Below are 17,343 nucleotides of genomic sequence, written 5' to 3'. Positions count from 1 at the left end.
GTGGGGATGAGCACGGGTTCAGGCAGGCTGGGGGACCAGTGCTCCAGCTGTGCCCTGGGGTAGAGGGGGCTCCCTGTGGGCACATCCCCAGCGTGGGACCCAGTGGCGGGGAGGGCCCGGTGCTGCCATCACAGGTAGTGAGCTGGAAACCGGTGGCTCCTTCCCCCCACCCCCCACCCCCCCGTGAGAAAACATCTGTGGAGCCAGGACCTGCTCCCTTTCAGGGGGGTCCCCACTGTCCTGGTTTCAGCTGGGGTAGTTAACTGTCTTCCTAGTAGCTGGTACAGTGCTATGTTTTGAGTTCAGTATGTGAAGAATGTTGATAACACAGTGATGTTTTCAGTTGTTGCTCAGTAGTGTTTAGACTAAGGTCAAGGATTTTTCAGCTTCTCATGCCCAGCCAGCGAGAAACCTGGAGGGGCACAAGAAGTTGGCACAGGACACAGCCAGGGCACCTGACACAAACTGGCCAACAGAGTATTCCATACCATGCGATGTCCCATCTAGTATAGGAACTGGGGAGTGGGGGGGGGAATTGCTGCTCGGGGACTAGCTGGGTGTCAGTCGGTGGGTGGTGAGCAATTGCCCTGTGCATCATTTGTACATTCCAATCCTTTTATTACTACTGTTGTCATTTTATTAGTGTTATTATTATTATTGGTTTCTCCTTTTCTGTTCTATGAAACTGTTCTTATCTCAACCCGCGAGTTTTACTTCTTTTTCCCGATTTTCTCCCCCATCCCACTGGATGGGGGGGGGGAGTGAGCGAGCGGCTGCGCGTTGCTTAGACCACGACACCCACGCAGCGTCCTACTCCCACCTCCCAAGCACAGGTCCTCTGGTGACTGCATAGGGCTGGGGAGCCCCCCACGCCCTGCCCACACCTCCGTAGCTTGCCCCCTCCCCCCCCCCCCAGCTCTCTGCACCCTCCTATCCCACGGCTCGCCCACTCCTCGCTCCCCCCTCCCCGCTCCCCGCTGAACCGGGCGCAGCCGCCAGGGGGCGGCAAAGGGCGCGGCGGCCGCCGCCGCGCCCTTTGCCGCCCCCTGGCGGCCGGAGCCGGCGCTGCGCCCGGTGCCGAGCCCCGTGCCGGGTGTCCCGGGGGGTGGGATGCAGCGAGCGGAGCGGAGCGGTTTCCCCATGGCCGCACGCTTGTCCCGGGAGCCGGAGCCCGGGGCGGAGGAGCCGCAGAAGCGGAGGGTGGCAGAGTGCGGAGGTAAGGGGGTGAGCATCTCCCGGAGTGGGAGCGGGAGCAGGCGCGGCTCCTCGGGAAAGGGGGGAAGGGTGGTTCAGCCGTGCCGGAGGGATGAGGGTGTTGCTGGGCCGGTGTTATCCCCCCTATCAGCAGCAGGGTGCAGGATAGGGCGTTGCACGCACGCCTCTACAAAGGCGGGCAGCGCCCCAGGCTGGTGCGACCACCCCCGGGATCACCATCCTTTTACAAGTGGTGTTGGGTGAAGGGACGCGCACCGAGTTAGAAGGCTGTCCTTCCCCGAGAGCCTCCGGGAAGGAGTACTGGGGGATTAAGGTTGTGCTCAAGTGGTGTCAAAGGGCTGCAATGCTTCTCGGGCTGTTCAGGGAAGAACTTGGTGTACGGGTTGTGGAGGATTTGAGGCCTGGCAGAGGGTTTGCTGCAAGGATTTTTCTGCTCTCAGGTTCCTGGCCAGCTGCTTCCTTGTCCAGCTCTTCCTCTCCGGCTTTCTTCTGTGTAGTGGAGCAGGCTCAATGGGGTGGCAGAAACCCCCTTTCAACCATCACCCAGTGATGTGTAAGACATGAGCCAGAGAAGCAGCATACCTGCCAGCCTCTAAGCAGCATTCCTTTGTTCAGACATGGGTGAGAGGCACTGGGCTTGCTGTAATTCCCTGACACAGAGGGAAGGCTGAGAAGTAGAATTAAAAAGGCGTGACTTGGACAACCCCATTCAAGCTGACTTGCAGGTCACCTTGGTCTGATGGACAAGAATTGCACTGTGAAGGTTTCAGGCCTTTCTTGGCATGCAAAGTTAGTAGCTTCTTGGCAAAGTTGCAGACATAGGGTGCTGCCTATGTGGGATGGGAAGCTCTTGCTATGAGGAGCAGTCTTCTCGTGCTATTAAATATCTTCAGCCTCAAGTTCACTGTCAGTCTCTCTGGGTAGTGCTGGTAGGAAGAAAGCAGACCTTCCCTAGTGTGTCTGCTTTCACCTTTTTGTTGACATACTTTGGGGGAGGTAGAGGGCAGGTTTAAGGGTATGAGAATATCTGATAAATCAGGTTGCTTTTCTGAAATATCTTTTTTTTTTTAAATTAAAATAAAGGAAAATGTTTATCACATCTTCAGAACTAAGTTCTTGTTTGTGGATTTGAGATGATTCCTTAGTTAGAAGTGCCTTTGCGTAGGATGAAAGACACTCTAGAGTAAAAAACATCATTGTCCCAAAGTGAGTACTTCTGGTTCTTTCTGCCTGGCAAAAATTGGCATCAGTACAGCAGGAAAAGGGGAGAAATGGTTTCTGGGTTGTGTGAGGGAGGAAGCAGTTCTGGGGTTGTTGCCTGGGCTGGCAGAGGTGGTGTGCAATGGGATAGCCTTGAACAGCCAGCTTGCGCACCCACAGTCAGCTTCTGCATCTCAAAGCCGGCTTCAGCCTGCACCCTGCTGTCAGCAAACCGAATTTCACTGTTATGAGGTCAAAGGCATTGTCCCATCACCGTCGCTGGCACCACAAATGGCACTCAGGGAGCCCTGCACTGGAGATGGTGGTCTCTTCTGTCCCAGTGTTTCCTGTCACCCCTGGGCTTTCCCTGTCCAGCAGCACCGCTCACCATCCTGGACTGCTGTCCCTGGGGAAGGACCATGACAACTGTTCCAGCACAGGGCAGGCAGGCCACCTTCCTGCTTTACTGCTGCCTGAATCTGCCCTGCCTGATCCATAAAGATAATGACTCCTTCTGCCCCAAAAGCCTTTTCCTCTCTTGAAGACAAGCGCTAGCAAGCAGCCACTGTAACAGCCCTAGCAAAGACTACAGAAACCTTTCTCCACCTTTCGGCTTTGTCCTAGGCTGGTGTGCAAAATCCCCTAGCCCAGAGTGAGTGGCTGAGCAGCTGAATTCAATGCAAGGCAGTTAAAAGGCCATTGTGGGTGACTGATAATTTTAAGGTTAAAAGGAAGCTGACGTGGGGTTACTTGCAAAACAGTCTTGATGGCTTTTCTCAGGGTGGGCTCAGCTGTCAGGTTAGACTCGAAACCATTCACCTCAGTCTAGGGTCTGTTGAGGGGGCTGCCATGGTTCACACCTAAGTTCACGGCTGCCCCAGACTGCTTTTTGCAAGTCTGAGTTTAAGAAAACAAACCACACCTGGCAGGGAGACCTTTCTCTGGAGGGGCTTAAAGCTTTCTGCAAAAGGACCTGGATGGTTTCCTACTGCATCCTTTGAGAGCAGCAACAAGGAACAGGATTTTGAATGGTGTCCTGAGACCTGGTGCTCCGGGTTTCCGTTCCAGCACAGGGTCCTAAGCCAAGAAAACTGCCTGTCCTGCCAAGGCTGGGTAGGAAACTCGGCCCTGGAGCAGCCAGTCAGTGGCATGGCATTAACTCCTCTCTACAAACAGCAGTGAGGCTCCTTTGATGAGCATGCTATCTGCAGCATTTGCTTTCTTGTTTCGTTTTGAAAGACCCATCATGCCTGGCTTAGCTGCAGCCTGCTGGCTGGCTGGTGGGCTGCCGAGCTTTTGAAGATGCTAATACAAGCTCAGTGGTGATCCTTAATCACTTCTATATCATGTCCTCTCCGAACAGTGCTCTGCTAGCGGGCTGAAAATCTGTCTGGGGGAAAGGCGCTGAGGTGCAAGCAGTCGAGCAGAGGTAGGTGGGCTCGAGCCAGTGGAGGGGATGGCCTCGGCAGCAGGGAGCCTTGAAGCAGTTCACAAGCATTAAACTTGTTCAGGCACATTGGGAATCTTCTTATGTTTTCTCTCTTGGTGATCATTTCTTGCAAAACCCTGGGTTTAGCAGGTCAAGTGTTAGGTTTGGGCACGCATATTCCACAGGCTCCTGGGGGCAGGATATTGCTTCTGGTAGGCAGGTAGACTGATTGTCGGCAGCAAGTCTAGCAGTCGTCTGAGAAAGATGGAAAGCCACTCTGCTTTGATCAGGGACCACTCGTCCCAGCTACTTGCCTGAACATACTACACGTCTGTGCTTTAGCTGTCTCCCATCAGATTAGACATGTCCATGGACAAGATGCCTCCTCTGTATTTGCTCCTCCTGCTGTGGTGACCAGATGTCCTACTCTTTAGCGATGTCGTCCTACTTTCAAGTAGGTTAATCTATTTTTGCCTGGCCCAGAGTGTTGGACTGTCCTTTGCTGTGACTTTGCCTTTCTACACAACCTGTGCCTGGCTTTCCTGTGGCAGAGGTAGAAATTCTGCAGGTTATGGTTGCAAGCAGTACAAGCCATTTTCCTTTGCTCTGTTTCCTGGGGGAAGCACTTGGGACCTTGGATAGCAATCAGCCTTGCAGAGGGTGCGAGCTCGGGGGCCCAATGCACAGTTTTGAGCCTGCCTCCTTAAAGATGATTAAATGCTGAAGGTCCTCAGAGGGAAGGGTCACGCTTCCAGATTGCTTTAAGGGTCTGGATGTCCTTGCACTGGCCGGCAGTCATGTGAAGGTGGTTGTTCTTGTTTGCATGGCTTGTCTTCAAGCTCCAGCACTCCCAGGATCTGGAAGAGATGTCAGAGCACAGAAGGAAAGAAGGACTTTCAGGGCTGAGAGTGAGATGGGGATAGGACTGGAGCCTTGTCCTGTAACTGAAAACAAAAAGTAGGTTTAGGTACTGCAGGAACCAACTTCCAACTCACAAGCCTTCCTCTGAAAATACTTTGTCTTTGGCTTGCCAGCCCCTGCTAATACTGATCTTTGACACTGGCTCTTCCTGACCACTGGTTCATTTACCCTTTGACTTTAGTTCGAAAACAGCAGCTTCTTGTTCAAGCTAGCCATGTATATGCTGAGGTCTGCATGCCTGAAGGGTCTCTGAGCTAACTGAGGTGGACTCCAAGTGTCCTGGAGTGGCTGCATGGCTGCAAGGCTGTGGTCATGGAAAAAGGCAAGGGAGCTGGACTCCCCCACCAGGTAGACTGTGCCGTAGCAGGCCTGGGAGGGAGCATGCAGGGTGGAAGCTGAAGGCCGGTGAGCTTTGGACCAGTGCTGCAGTTTATTTATGGCCTGCTTAGCAATCTCAGGCAGGCAGTGTGGGTTAAGGCATCTCTTGTGCTGGATTGACAGTACAGATCCAATTAGCCATGAAAGCCTCTAATTATTTGTCCTGAATTGCTCCGGTGGTAACCAAGGCTCTGCTATCTCCTCCTTTTGTCTGTGTCCCAGCTGGAAATGCCCCAGTGTCCCTGCATCTAGAGCAGCAAGTGTGAGTGTGAGCAGAGTCAGCACAACCTAATCAAAGGAGACAGGCCTGGTGAGTTAATGAGGGGATGGACCTGCTTCGTTAACTTTGGGGAGTTCTTTAAGCCCTGTCCTGAGAGACAAAGGGCTGAGATTACGTGTGGCTAAGATAAGGCTCACATGGTGAATTGCTGTAGTGGGAGAGCTGGATGGAGGGGCTGCAGACCATGGGGAGGGAGTGGGGTGACTGTCAGAAAGGATTTGAAGGCAGAAGGTCCCTCATATCTGTGCAAGGCAGGCACATCCCTCGCTGAGTGCAATGTCTATGCCCAGACCAGGTTGCTTGTTCCTACATTTCATTCCTCCCTTTGAAGCCGTACTGCCAGGAGCATGCTCGGGGGTCAGAGATAGCAAACGCTCCCCTTGTTTGCCTCTTCTCTGCTGCCCTTGCTGCTGTCAGCTCTCCAGGAGGACATCTTATCTGTGTGAATGATGTGTACTTCTCTGGCCCCAGTGCTTCAGCCCCTAACCCTTTTTGCTGCTTGTCTGTGCCCAGTTCATCAATGATCCAGCACAGAGGGAGCAGTTGGCTCTGCCTCTGGCAGACTGCAGCGTATCGAACCGATGGAGGTGACCATCCCGGGGGAATGACCCTAGGTCTCTGGGAGAGAAGCTGGGTCTCTACAGTTTGGCTAGCCCAACAGCGTTGTTGCAGGTTGGCAGCTGAGAGGGAAGTCACGGGCATGAGGTGGGGTTACACAAGCAAGGCCCAAGGACTTCCTTTTTCCAGACATATGTGCTAAGTTACAGCTATGGATTCATCAACTGCAAAACTATTTTGAGGTGAAAAAAGCTTTGCAGGGCACTTACTGCATCCTCCTGCTCATTCTGGGTGCTCATTGTGCAAAAGAGGAGTCTCAGCTGTCTGTGAGAGAAAATGTGTCATTTATGTTCTTAGTAACCTTAACTCTGACCTAAAATGACAGCTAATAGCTCTCATGAGACAGGGCAGCCAGCCTTGGTTTTAAAGCAAAATTTTACATAAATAGTATTCAGCTCCTGTATAAGAGGTCAGCTGAGTGCTTCCACCATTGTTTCCAGGTCACAGGGTCCCCCCAAAACAGATTTTACATCATCGTCTTGAGATGCTGCCTGAAGGCAAGCTGCTGCTTTGCTCACCATGTGCATGTTTCCTCTTTGTGTGGATGTATGAGGCCAATCCTTCAACAGATCCTGCCAGTGACATGACTCTGCCCCTAAGCCTGAGAGGAAGGGACACGGGGAGAATCAGCAAGGGTGCCCACCTTGGGGGAAGCTAGGAGCTGTTCACAGGCAGCCATGGTAGGACCCAGGCTGCTGGAGCACTGAATACATCTCTCTGACCTCCAGCTGAGGGACATTCAAATGGGACCCGTCTCTGCCAGGACCCGTGCCGGTCCAGCAGGGCTAGGAAGCAGCTGACACATCCTTCAAGCCTCTTGGTGTCCTTCCCCTGCAGGCCAGAGGCACGGCTGCCAAGTTCAAACCAGAGAGCTTCCTCCATACAAATGGGGACGAGGGGGGTGGGCCGTTAACTTACAAAAACTGTTTCTTTCCTGCCCGCTTGGAAAGTGGAGCTATTGAATTTTAAGCAGCAAAGACAAAACTCTGCTGAAGAGGCCTCTTCTGTGCTTGTTTGGTGAAATCACTGATCACAGTGGTGGGGGCATCCAGGAAGGTGCCAGGCGTGGCCTTATTAATGACTCTGTTGTTGTCTGCTCTAGTTTGTTGGTCTTCACTCTGGGAGACAGTTTGCCGAAGCAGCAACTATTTTCCCCAGAGAAGCTTCCTTGCGAGCTGTCCCTGTGGTGGGGGCGGTTCCTCTGCTTGGCTAAGCTTTACAACGCCAGCTCTCAGACCAGCCTGTGGAGTGGCGCTGGCCTAACAGGCTGACCCAAAGTGCTCTGGGGACCTCCTTTATGGCCACAAAACCTGAACTTGCAAGTGGAGGGGGCACAGACAAGAGGAGACAGAGGCTCTTTGTTCCACCAGGAGCTTTTTCCCTCTGGCTTTTGAGCCTCACAGCTCAGTACCCCGAGGAGGGGCACCCACTTCTCCTGCCAAGGTCTCTGCTCTCTCCAGCAGCACCGATTTGGCTGGGCTGAGGACACAGTAGCAGCCTGACTCATGTTTTTCATCCAGCACTTTGACCATCCAGCAAAGCAGCTATGCAGTTGCTCTGCCCCGCATACCTCCTGTTTCCCACCCCAAGCTCAGAGCATCAGGCCCTCTTGCCTGCGTTTTTCTCCTTGAACCACTTAGTTTTAAAATAGAGCAATTATCTTCCTTTAGAAAGGAGCTTATTCACTCCAATCTAGGGCAGTTTGACAGTGTAGCAGCCTGCACGGCTCTCTTTGGGAGCACGGTTGTGTTCCCAGCATGGGTTCCTGGCATGGCTATGCTGAGTGGCAAGGGGGATTGCCTCTTTGGCTTCGGATGATGGTTGGGTCAGTGGCTCAGGGTCTGAAAAGGGGCATTAACTGGGGATGAGCAGTGCAAGTCCTTGGTCCCAGTCTTTTCTTCTTAACCGCACACATCAGAGGGGTGCAGGCTTGGCTGCTTGGCAGCAAGGCCAAGACGTTTTCCCAGGGTTCACAGCCCTCCCTCCATGGCCAAGCCCTGAGGGACCTCTGGATGGGGAAGCTTGCTTTGTCCCTGAGTCTATGTGATAAGAAAACATAGACTTTCAGACTTTCACCTACATGTATCTCAACAAGTGATAGATCTGCAGGGCTGGCAGGAGCTTTGAGAGGTGGCCTAGTCCATGCTCATGCCTGAAGATGGGACCAGTTCTTATGTAGGTCGCTGCCAACAGAGGCTTCTCCAGCCTGCTCCTAAAACCCTTGCCCATGACCCCTATCTCTTTTGCAAAATGGGTAGTTGACTGTGATTTGGGGTATGTAATGGATTCTGGGATTAAATGCTTGAAATCTAAGAGGCCCTTTGCAGAAGCTTGTTGTAATGATGAGTTCAGTGATGGAGCAGATTCTGCCAGCGTCAGCTGCTGCTCTGGCAGTGACAGAAAGGGTTTACATCCTTGCATTATGTAGATTGCCTAATCTCCTCTGTCTTGGGATCCTTCTGCTGTTTCACAAGTCTACACCCAGCTGTTGTTTAATTAAAAAATAAGCAGACAGGTATTCACAAGGAAAATGAAGCTGTTTTATTCTTTATGTGTCCTTGATGCTCTCCTGACATCTTGTCTGGGAACAACAGCTCTAAGCCTTGAATTTGAATTTTTGTCTTGCAAAGCCGATTGTTTTAATTAGGAACAAAGCCATGGAACAGCAAATGTCCCATGCCAAGCAGACTGGCCATGGTGTTAGAGAGGAATGATGCCTTCTTTCCCCTTTGCACTGCCCAATGGGCTGTGGGTTTCAGGTGATGTGGCTGTAGTTCATGTTCAGTTTCATCTTTTGAGTGACTGCATACAGCTTTGTGTACTGTGCTAAGCCAGCCTTGACACTAACCATAGCCCATGTTATGCTGTGAAATATGGTCAGGATAGCCAGGAGAACCAAAGAAAGATCTGTGTAATGCATCCAAGGTCACATGGAAGGGCAACATTAGCTACTGATGATTTCTAGTGTAGAGAAGAAGAGCAAGGTGACTAGAAGCTAGAGGCTAGGAGTATAAGGCATCCCTTTATAACAGAGCGTGTTTGACCACAGACACAAGACCAGGCTACTTGTCTTTTGACTGAGCTTTGCGTCATTTTAGTGAAGCTGGATCTACAACTTGCATACTATAAGCTGGGGACCTGCAGAGGAATCCCAGATGAGCTCTGAGGTACCACTCAATACATACATCTGTGCTTGACAAACCTTGAGATGCCAAGGCATGGAAGGAGACTGCAGGGGTCTCCATATTCCCTGAATCATCAGAGCTTCTCCATCTGGTGGCTTTGGATGAGACATGGAAGAAAAAATTAAAAGGCAAATTTTCAAAGGTTCGAGGAGTTGAATCTCCTCCATTAAAGCATTGTAAGGCAGTGCGATCATCAAGCCCACCCCAAGTGTCTGTCTTAAGCCAAGCTCAGGAGCTCTTCTGGGTGGGGACCCAAGGCTACCCAGTACACAAGGCCCAAGCTTCCGTGGACACCCTCTCAGTGGGTCAGCTGGGGCAGGGTTCAAGGCATGACCCAGCTGAGGAAGAGTTTCCTCTGGGGGACAAGCAAACCAGGACAGGACTTGGTTGCTTTGGACTTCCCCTGCAGGAGCGCCAAGCTTTCACCCCCAGATCATAGACCCCCCAGATGCTCTCAGGGTTCAACCCACCAGCTTTGTACACATCGCTATGGAGCAAATGCAGCGGTACAGATCCAGCCATGGCTTTGCTAATGCTTGGAGGCAGATTAATGTCAATCTTCTACTTGATGTCTGCCATCTATAGTATCTTTGACCAAGGCAGAGCAGTGTTCATGGATTAAGCTCCGCTGCATTCCTCCTACAGTGATACTGTGTATTTTTCATAGTGGAAGTTGAGATTTGCAGAGGTGAAGTGAGTTGGTGAAGGAAGTCAGAGCTGTGGGGAGGGAGAGGAGAAGAACTCAGGAAAGCTGTAAAGCTGCCATTTTAATTTGATGTATTGTACCCTGAGAATATAATTGTTGCTGGAGCTACCACCCTAGCTGCTCATCTAGTGGGAGCTGCTGGAGATTTGCAAGTAGAAGAGCTTTAAACAAGGGACAATGCAGATTGAACCTGACACCCCATCAGATTCTCCTTCTCTTGGTCCCTGATCTACCAATAGGCACCTCTTCCATTTTGCATACAACATGACCTATTGTATAAATATTTAGTCACTCTGTTGGGAACATTAATTATAAATGGAGACGAAGCTTTTGAAAGCTGCCTGTAGGTCTGGACACCCAATTCCCATTAATTTTAATGAGAACCAGACATCCAAATCCCATTCGGTGGCTTTGAGCATCTCAGGCAGGAAGCTTCATCTGACACATCCCCCCTTCTCCCCGCTCTGCAATTTAAGAGTGAGATTTGCAAATGCCTTACAAATCCTGCAGATGCCTGAGTCGCCCTTGTGCCATGCCATTGTTCTCTGCTGAGGATGGTTGGCTGGTAGCTTCAGAAGTATTTATAATAAGTTCATTTAATCCATCCCATTAGTTCTTTTCCTCTGCACTCCCCCTGCTCCCCACCCAGGACTTTGAAATAGCGATGCTTGAATAAGCCTCCAGCCTGCGTTGTTTTTGACAGAGAATCTTTGATGCTTGAAAATGACAGCTGCGCAGAGCAGGTCTGAAATGAATGATTGAATTATCGGACTGATTAAAAATGTGCTGTGGCTTGGAAGATCTGACGGCAAGTATTCACTTAGGCAACTCACATGAAAGAAGAGCGTGTGTGCACGTAGGGTGTGTGTTTGTGTGTGTTTGTGTGTGCACTGGAAAAAACAGCCAGTGAAATGTGACAAACACCCAGAGCCGCTTGGAGAGGCAGCTTCTTAAGCTCAGCATCCTTTCAAAAGCTCCAAATCTTCTGCGCAATGCTCAGCAAAAACTAACACTCAGCGTGGTTGTGGAGATAATGATTATTTAGACAGACATCAGCAGTGGTTTAGGAAATGGAAATTGAGTTAAAAGGTAGTGCAGGCTGGGGAACTACTTAACTGTATCTCAGTCCCATACCAACCTGTGGCTGAGGAATGATAAACTCTCCCGTTGAAAACACGGTTCCAATCCTCTGTGCTACAGACACGTGCTCATGGTGTGGAGTCACCCCAGGGATGCCAGCTCTGTGGGAACATGTCCTCTGATTGAGATTTTTGAAAAACATGAGCCCTGGTGAGATTATCTATAAGTGGCTGGAAGGATGAAGAAAGGAAGTTTGGTTATGGCTGTGCCCTTGATGCCGTCAAGTGATGGCAACAGCAGATGTGTTAATGCATGAGGGACAGTAACAGCCTTTCCAGACCTATCTCAGCTTACTTCCCAATCCCCATATAGTGAATTGTCCCTTCCTGATGCCTTACAGAAATTCAGCTCTTCTAGAACATAAACAAAATGTCTGGAAGTGAAATGAATAAAAAACTAAAATAAGAAAAAAACATTTCTTTTGCAAATGAAACATATATTGGTAGCTCAACTAGCTCACAGCTTCCTGCAGGAGTTTCATACACGGAAAAAATCACATCGTAAAGGTTACAAGTGTAGTTCTTCATTGCGAATGTTCTTGTTCTGATAGTTTACTGAAATTGATTTTTTTCCTAAATTGTTTAACTGCCCTCCATCTCCTTACCTGCAGAAGATCACTATCTTCCCCTGACTCCTAGCTCAAAAGAGATGAAACATTGGGCTATAACTAATTGCTTTATCAGAAGTAGTTTTGGTTTAGTCTCTCAGTCCAGCCACTGAAAAATGTGTTCTTTGCCCCTTTCAGTGCCATTAGCTGCAGTGATGTTAGGTGTCTGTAAAGGCTTCAGACATGCAGTTTTGTGCTCCCTGTCCCAGTTCCAGTGGCCATTTCAACAAGATTAAATGCTACAGCTACAATAGTCCTAAGGGCACACATAGCTAATGGTAATTCATTGGCATCTGTGTTGTGTCTCCATCAGCATCCCCAAATGTCCCTCTTATTGAATCCACTTTAGCAACCCAGGAACACTCAGAGCAGAGAAGATGCTGGGATCCTCCTCACACTAGTTCATGTAGGTGCAAGCCTCATCATTGCTAAATGTCTCACTTCAACCCAACACCTTCCCAGATGTGGGAGCTCCATGACCTCTGTACTTTTGTTCCCCATATCTCCCAGCCAGGCCCTAACTCTTGAGCTTAAACAAAACATCAGATTATTTAAATGTCCCTTTCCCTCATCTGAAAGCTTACATTTATAGACAATATAATGTAAATCAGATTTATCATTCCAAAATTTGCCTTTAATCCCCCTTCCCCTATCCCAACTCCTTGAAAAATCAGAGCCAGACCACCTGGCTGATGCCTCTAGGTTGGATCCAGACTGACAATGTGCCTTAAAGGTGAGGGTAGATGACTAGGCCAACATCTACAGCTAGAGAGGCAATGCTCCCCCTGTACACAGACAGTGTAGCTTACCTTGGCCAGAGTTTTTAACCATCCTTGGCCACTATACTGAATCCTACAGGCTGAGCAGTCCTTGACCTGGAAGACCCAGGGCCAGGGCTCTCTTCCCATGCCTGAAGCATCCTGTTTTTCCATGTCTTGGATTGTCTCAGGTAACAGCAAATTCTACTTCCTCTGCTCTCTGCACCTTCACGTCAGTGCTCCAGAACCTGCCCACGGGCAGCAAAATTACTCCTTGTGCCCTCCACACAACTTTAGGCTGTGTCCAAGCCCCAAACAAGTATAAGCTCTGAGCAAATCTCTCTGCAAATGTCCAAATGTGCCCAGGGCTTTCAGCCCAGCGTGTGAGGCATCTCAAAAAGAGCGAGGGCCTGGGCAGGGTGAGGTGGAATTGCTGCAGTTTGGCAAGAGAAAACCTCCCAGAGATATCAGGAGCCTACACAACCTGACTGATGTGTGGATGCATAAATTACATCTCTTTGCAGCTGCCGCTCCCCAGCTTCCTCCATGCATCGTGGTCCTGGGTGCCCAGCAGTCAGCGCTGAGTCCTAGGCAGCTCACAGCAAGTCCAGATGATCCAGTAGGAGTGTATCTGTCTCTGGGTAGACTGCCTGCTCAGGGGGACTCTTTCATCTATGAGGCAGGATGCAGAGTCTGCAGTGACGGGCTGTGAGGATGCTCTGAGGACAAACGCAGTATTCAGGGTGCTGGGGCTGGCAGAAGCCCCTAGCAGAGGTGGACCTGGCAAAAGCCTTTGGTTAAAGAAGGAAGGTGGCTCCTCTGAACAATGAGTTAGATTTGGCCATCACAGCAAATGATAAACTCTGTGTAATTGTATGAACAAAGTTATCGGCAGCACCCTTACAGCCATTTGAGCTTGAAATGAGGAGAAGCGGGTAGAAAGGAGATTGCAGTCATCCCATACATCAATGCCATGTGCCTGGGCAATAAATGGACATCAGAAATTCTCATTTCCAAAAATAAATAGGACATCCTAGGTGGTACTGAGACACACTGACACAGGCCTGAATCATAGGATGTCCTAGTCACCAGGCAGGACAGAGAGCTGGAGATGAGACCTTCGTAGGAATCCAAGAGCCAAGTGGTGTCAGGAGAAAGCCATGCTCTGCCTGTCACATCCCCCGTCCAGCTGGTGGTGACCACACTGGAGATCCTGGCGAGCTGGGGAGGTGCCGCTGTGCAGAGCTTGCTGGAGACACAGCAGAGCTTTGCCTCTCTGGGATGGAACTCAGGTGAAGCAGCACCTTAGGGATACCCCCAGACAACAGCGGAGGAGCTCTGGTCACCTCTGGAAGTTGCTTTCCCTTGGGCAAAGGGAGGGGATTTGCTAACAGAGCCGTAGCCTTTTTTGCCTCCAAATCATCAGCCTTTCCCGTGACACTGTCCACATGCTTGTCCTAATACATAGCCAAAGGTTGCTCTTCCATTCAGGTTCAAGTTGATCTGCCCCAGCACAGATGTATCTCTGCAGACTACATTATTGAACTAGGGGGCTGGACAAAGAGCTTCCCTAAACAGCTTCATAACAAAGTGAAAGAAAATCCATGTTCCCAGAACAGCTTTTCAGCCTCAGGGATAGATGTTGAAGGACTCATGCTGCTGCCAATAACACAGCCCCAGTGTTTCTAAAAATGATGGATGATAATTTTCTGTTACCAAAAGTATTGCAGTGAATTTGGTGTAATTCTGTATCAGACCTCAATCCAACAGATAAAAGTGAATTGATTACTGAACTCAGAATTAATGGTTGCTTAAACAACCTAATTGCATTTGTTATGAGCAGAATGTAATCCTAAATTGATAATACATATGCAAGGCACTTTAAAGGGGTCAATTTTCCTAAGTTGAGAACAATTACAAGCAAGAAATGTTTGAAGGAAAAAATGAGACAAAATAATGTGTGTTATAAATAGGGGTTGTTTAAGAAAACTTTGATAGGTGCTGTCTCCTCCACAGCATGCACACAGTTTTTCAGTCATCAAAGGTATTCTTATCTAAGAATCTATCATTGTTAAGGAAAAGAAAAGCAAAAATAATAACAGTAAGAAAAAACCCAAATAGAGAAAGAAGGGATTCAGTAACAAAAGCTGTGAATTAACTGTTATGTAATGCAGAGACCTGGAAGGCTAATTTGAAAGAGCAGTCAATGAAAATTATGTTTACTAGCATTAAGGACTATAAAAGAGTGTGCATGTATGTGTATTTATGTGCATATATGTCAGGAAGAAAATAAATGCTGCATGTTGGTTTTAGATAAAGGTGATAAAAGAGTCTGCTCTGATACTGAAAAAAAAAAGAAGTGTCCAGCCAAATATTCATAGCTCTGGAGAAAGAGAGTCTGATGGGTTCATATCTTACAGAGATGATGGAAAGCTTCTTGCTCCAGTAGTAATCAGGCAGCATATTAAATGACAACTGGTAAACTCAAATGTTTGTACATATCTAGGGCTAGAAAACCTACGTTGAACAGTTTCATAAGACATGGCTGAGAAATCCTTTTAGGGTGTTGATACTTCATGTATATTGGTACCTGGGGCATTGGGGAAAGCTGTATTTGCACCTCAAGTTAGTCAGACAAAATAGGATGATGTTTGTTTAGGTGAGATGATGAATGGCAGAGAGGGGGACTCATTGCAGTGGAATATAATAAAACATGGAAGAGATGCTGCCAACCATCTGTAGCCAGAACAGCAGACTCCCTGCTGGACCTCCCAGAGTTTGCTCAGATCAGTTGCTGAGGATACAGTTTTCATACACTAAAAGTTAGAGAAGTTAGGACAAGTCAGATGCTACGAATGGTTGTGTATGCTTGGGGAGCTGATTTTATGTCAATGATGGGGTGTCAGGAAGACAAATGCAAATTCATACACTCAGGAACCCCCACGAGCAGAGGGAAGATGGTGTTTTGGAGGACAGTGACTCATCTGAAAGTTGACATGCAGGAAGATAGAGAATGAACAGAGTGATCATCCAGCAGCATCAATCTTGCCTTCTGCCAAAACCTGAAATGCCAGGAGTGATGTCTCCCATATTCCAGGCTGGGATTTCCCAGGCAGAAATACCTACACTGGGCAGGGGATCAAAAATCTCCAGAGAACATCAAGATTTCTTTTGCACGCGTGAGAGAGTTGACTAATCCTCGCACAGGAGATTCATGCTGTGCACAGTGTTGTCTCAGGACTTGCAGAGGGCACTGGACATCATGGTGGCTGTGTTGGGCACTGGCCAGGCTGGTACTCAAGTCTGACTCCTGGCCCAGCACCCAGAAAGTTATCAAGGAGCTCTAAGAATGAACTATGGTGTAGAAAACCAGACTCCTCTGGAGCCACTAAACAAGTTCCACTTGAATGTATATCCAGGAGGAGGTTATAAGGAGAACGGGTCACAGCCTATGGGAAAAAAATTTTCCTAGGGCAAAATGCTTGCAGTAGCTGGGCTTTGTCATGTAAGAAAAGCCAATGGCTGCAGGATGACACTAGACATGGTGTTTAGGTGCAAGTCCTGGGACTGGGATTGGATTAATTTCCCCCATGAGTTAATTAACTGCTGGGCAGTTTGTCTCAGGTGGTTGGTGTCGTTCAGTGCTTGGCTGTCTTCCCCTGTATGCCTGTAACTCAGACAAGAGCCCATTTTGATGAAGAAATTCTGGGTGTGGACTTTTCTGACCACATCTTATCTCCAAGGTCACTCTGTTGCCCTCCTCATCCTCCTGCAGGAGCGGCTGTGAGTGTGGGCCATGGCGTCTGGATCTGGGAGTACCTGCCATAAACACTATCACCTACAGGCTGGGAGGCTTTCTCCTGGGGTGACGGTGCTTTTTCCTGTACTTAAGTGGCAGCTGCTTTACTGAAGGACACATTTTATCTGGGCTTTCCAAACCTCTCAGGCCAAAGAGTTTTCAGCTGGCTGTTAAAGCAGAGGCTCCTGGCAATTCCCTCTTCATAACATCTCCCTCCCACCATCTCCTGACCCATCATGGCACCGTGGTCCCCCAGTGGCTCTGTGACCCCACACCAAGCATGAGCCACTCCAGAACAAGCCATTGTGGAGCAAGAACCGATGCGACTGGAGAAGAGGAACCAGCTGTGGGTGTCATGTTCAGTGTCCAAGGCTTCAGTCCCAATCCAGCAAAGTGTTGCACTCTGTGGGGTCTCTCCAGGTTTATGCACTCACATGCACTGATGCACATGCACACACACGCACACACACAAAAGCATATGCTTTCCCTGGATCCTCTTCTGAAAGACTCTCATATTCCCGCTCCCCTTTCCATCTTCCCAGACTTACAAACCTGTTAGCAGCCCTTCTGCCTCTGAGCTATAAAGGAGCTCTTTGCATGCACCCTTTTTCTCATTATTATTTTTAAAGCATCATTTCTGCCTGTCATCCAGCCACCCAGGGTGAGACTAACAAATCTCAGCTCTCCCAGCCCCCAGAATAGCCATGAGGAGACATCTCCCCACCAGCTCTAGTGCCCCTGATATGAACCACCATTTCCACATTAGTAGTCTGCTCAAACAGCTCCAGGGTAGACTTTTCAGGAGAGCCATTATCCAGAACAAAGAGCTGATTTTAAGTGTCAAGTGAAATGTAGACAAAGGCTCACAAGGATTGACCCTTCTTCAGAGGCCTGTTATTCCATTCCACATCCCCCCACTCACACTACCTGCAAAGAACATGCAGCAAAGTCCTCGTAGAACTTTCTCCTAATTCTGGTTTCCATCAAAGTGACTTGTACTGAAAGTTAGTGAGTCCCAGCTGGGAAATCCAAGGCATTTCCTGAGAAAAACAGCTGTGGGAGGACATGGAAGCAAAATCATTCCTGGGCACATGACAACACTTGCAA

General features: G+C 49.2%; 1 protein-coding gene across 2 annotated transcripts in view; it reads left to right on the top strand.

Annotated features, from left to right (window-relative positions):
* Nucleotides 1-1,104: 1,104 nt before the first annotated feature.
* Nucleotides 1,105-17,343, top strand: part of PSD2 (pleckstrin and Sec7 domain containing 2) — an 86,820-nt gene continuing 70,581 nt past the window's right edge. For both annotated transcript variants that reach the window (XM_049829675.1, XM_049829674.1), the window contains exon 1: nucleotides 1,105-1,216. The gene's annotated coding sequence lies outside the window, so the exon portion shown is untranslated. The remainder of the gene's footprint in view (nucleotides 1,217-17,343) is intronic.

The sequence above is a fragment of the Accipiter gentilis genome, chromosome 26 (genome assembly GCF_929443795.1).
Source record: "Accipiter gentilis chromosome 26, bAccGen1.1, whole genome shotgun sequence".
Classification (NCBI taxonomy): domain Eukaryota; kingdom Metazoa; phylum Chordata; class Aves; order Accipitriformes; family Accipitridae; genus Astur; species Astur gentilis.
The sequence above is the reverse complement of the archived record's forward strand: the minus strand, read 5'-3'. Positions and strand labels throughout refer to the sequence as shown.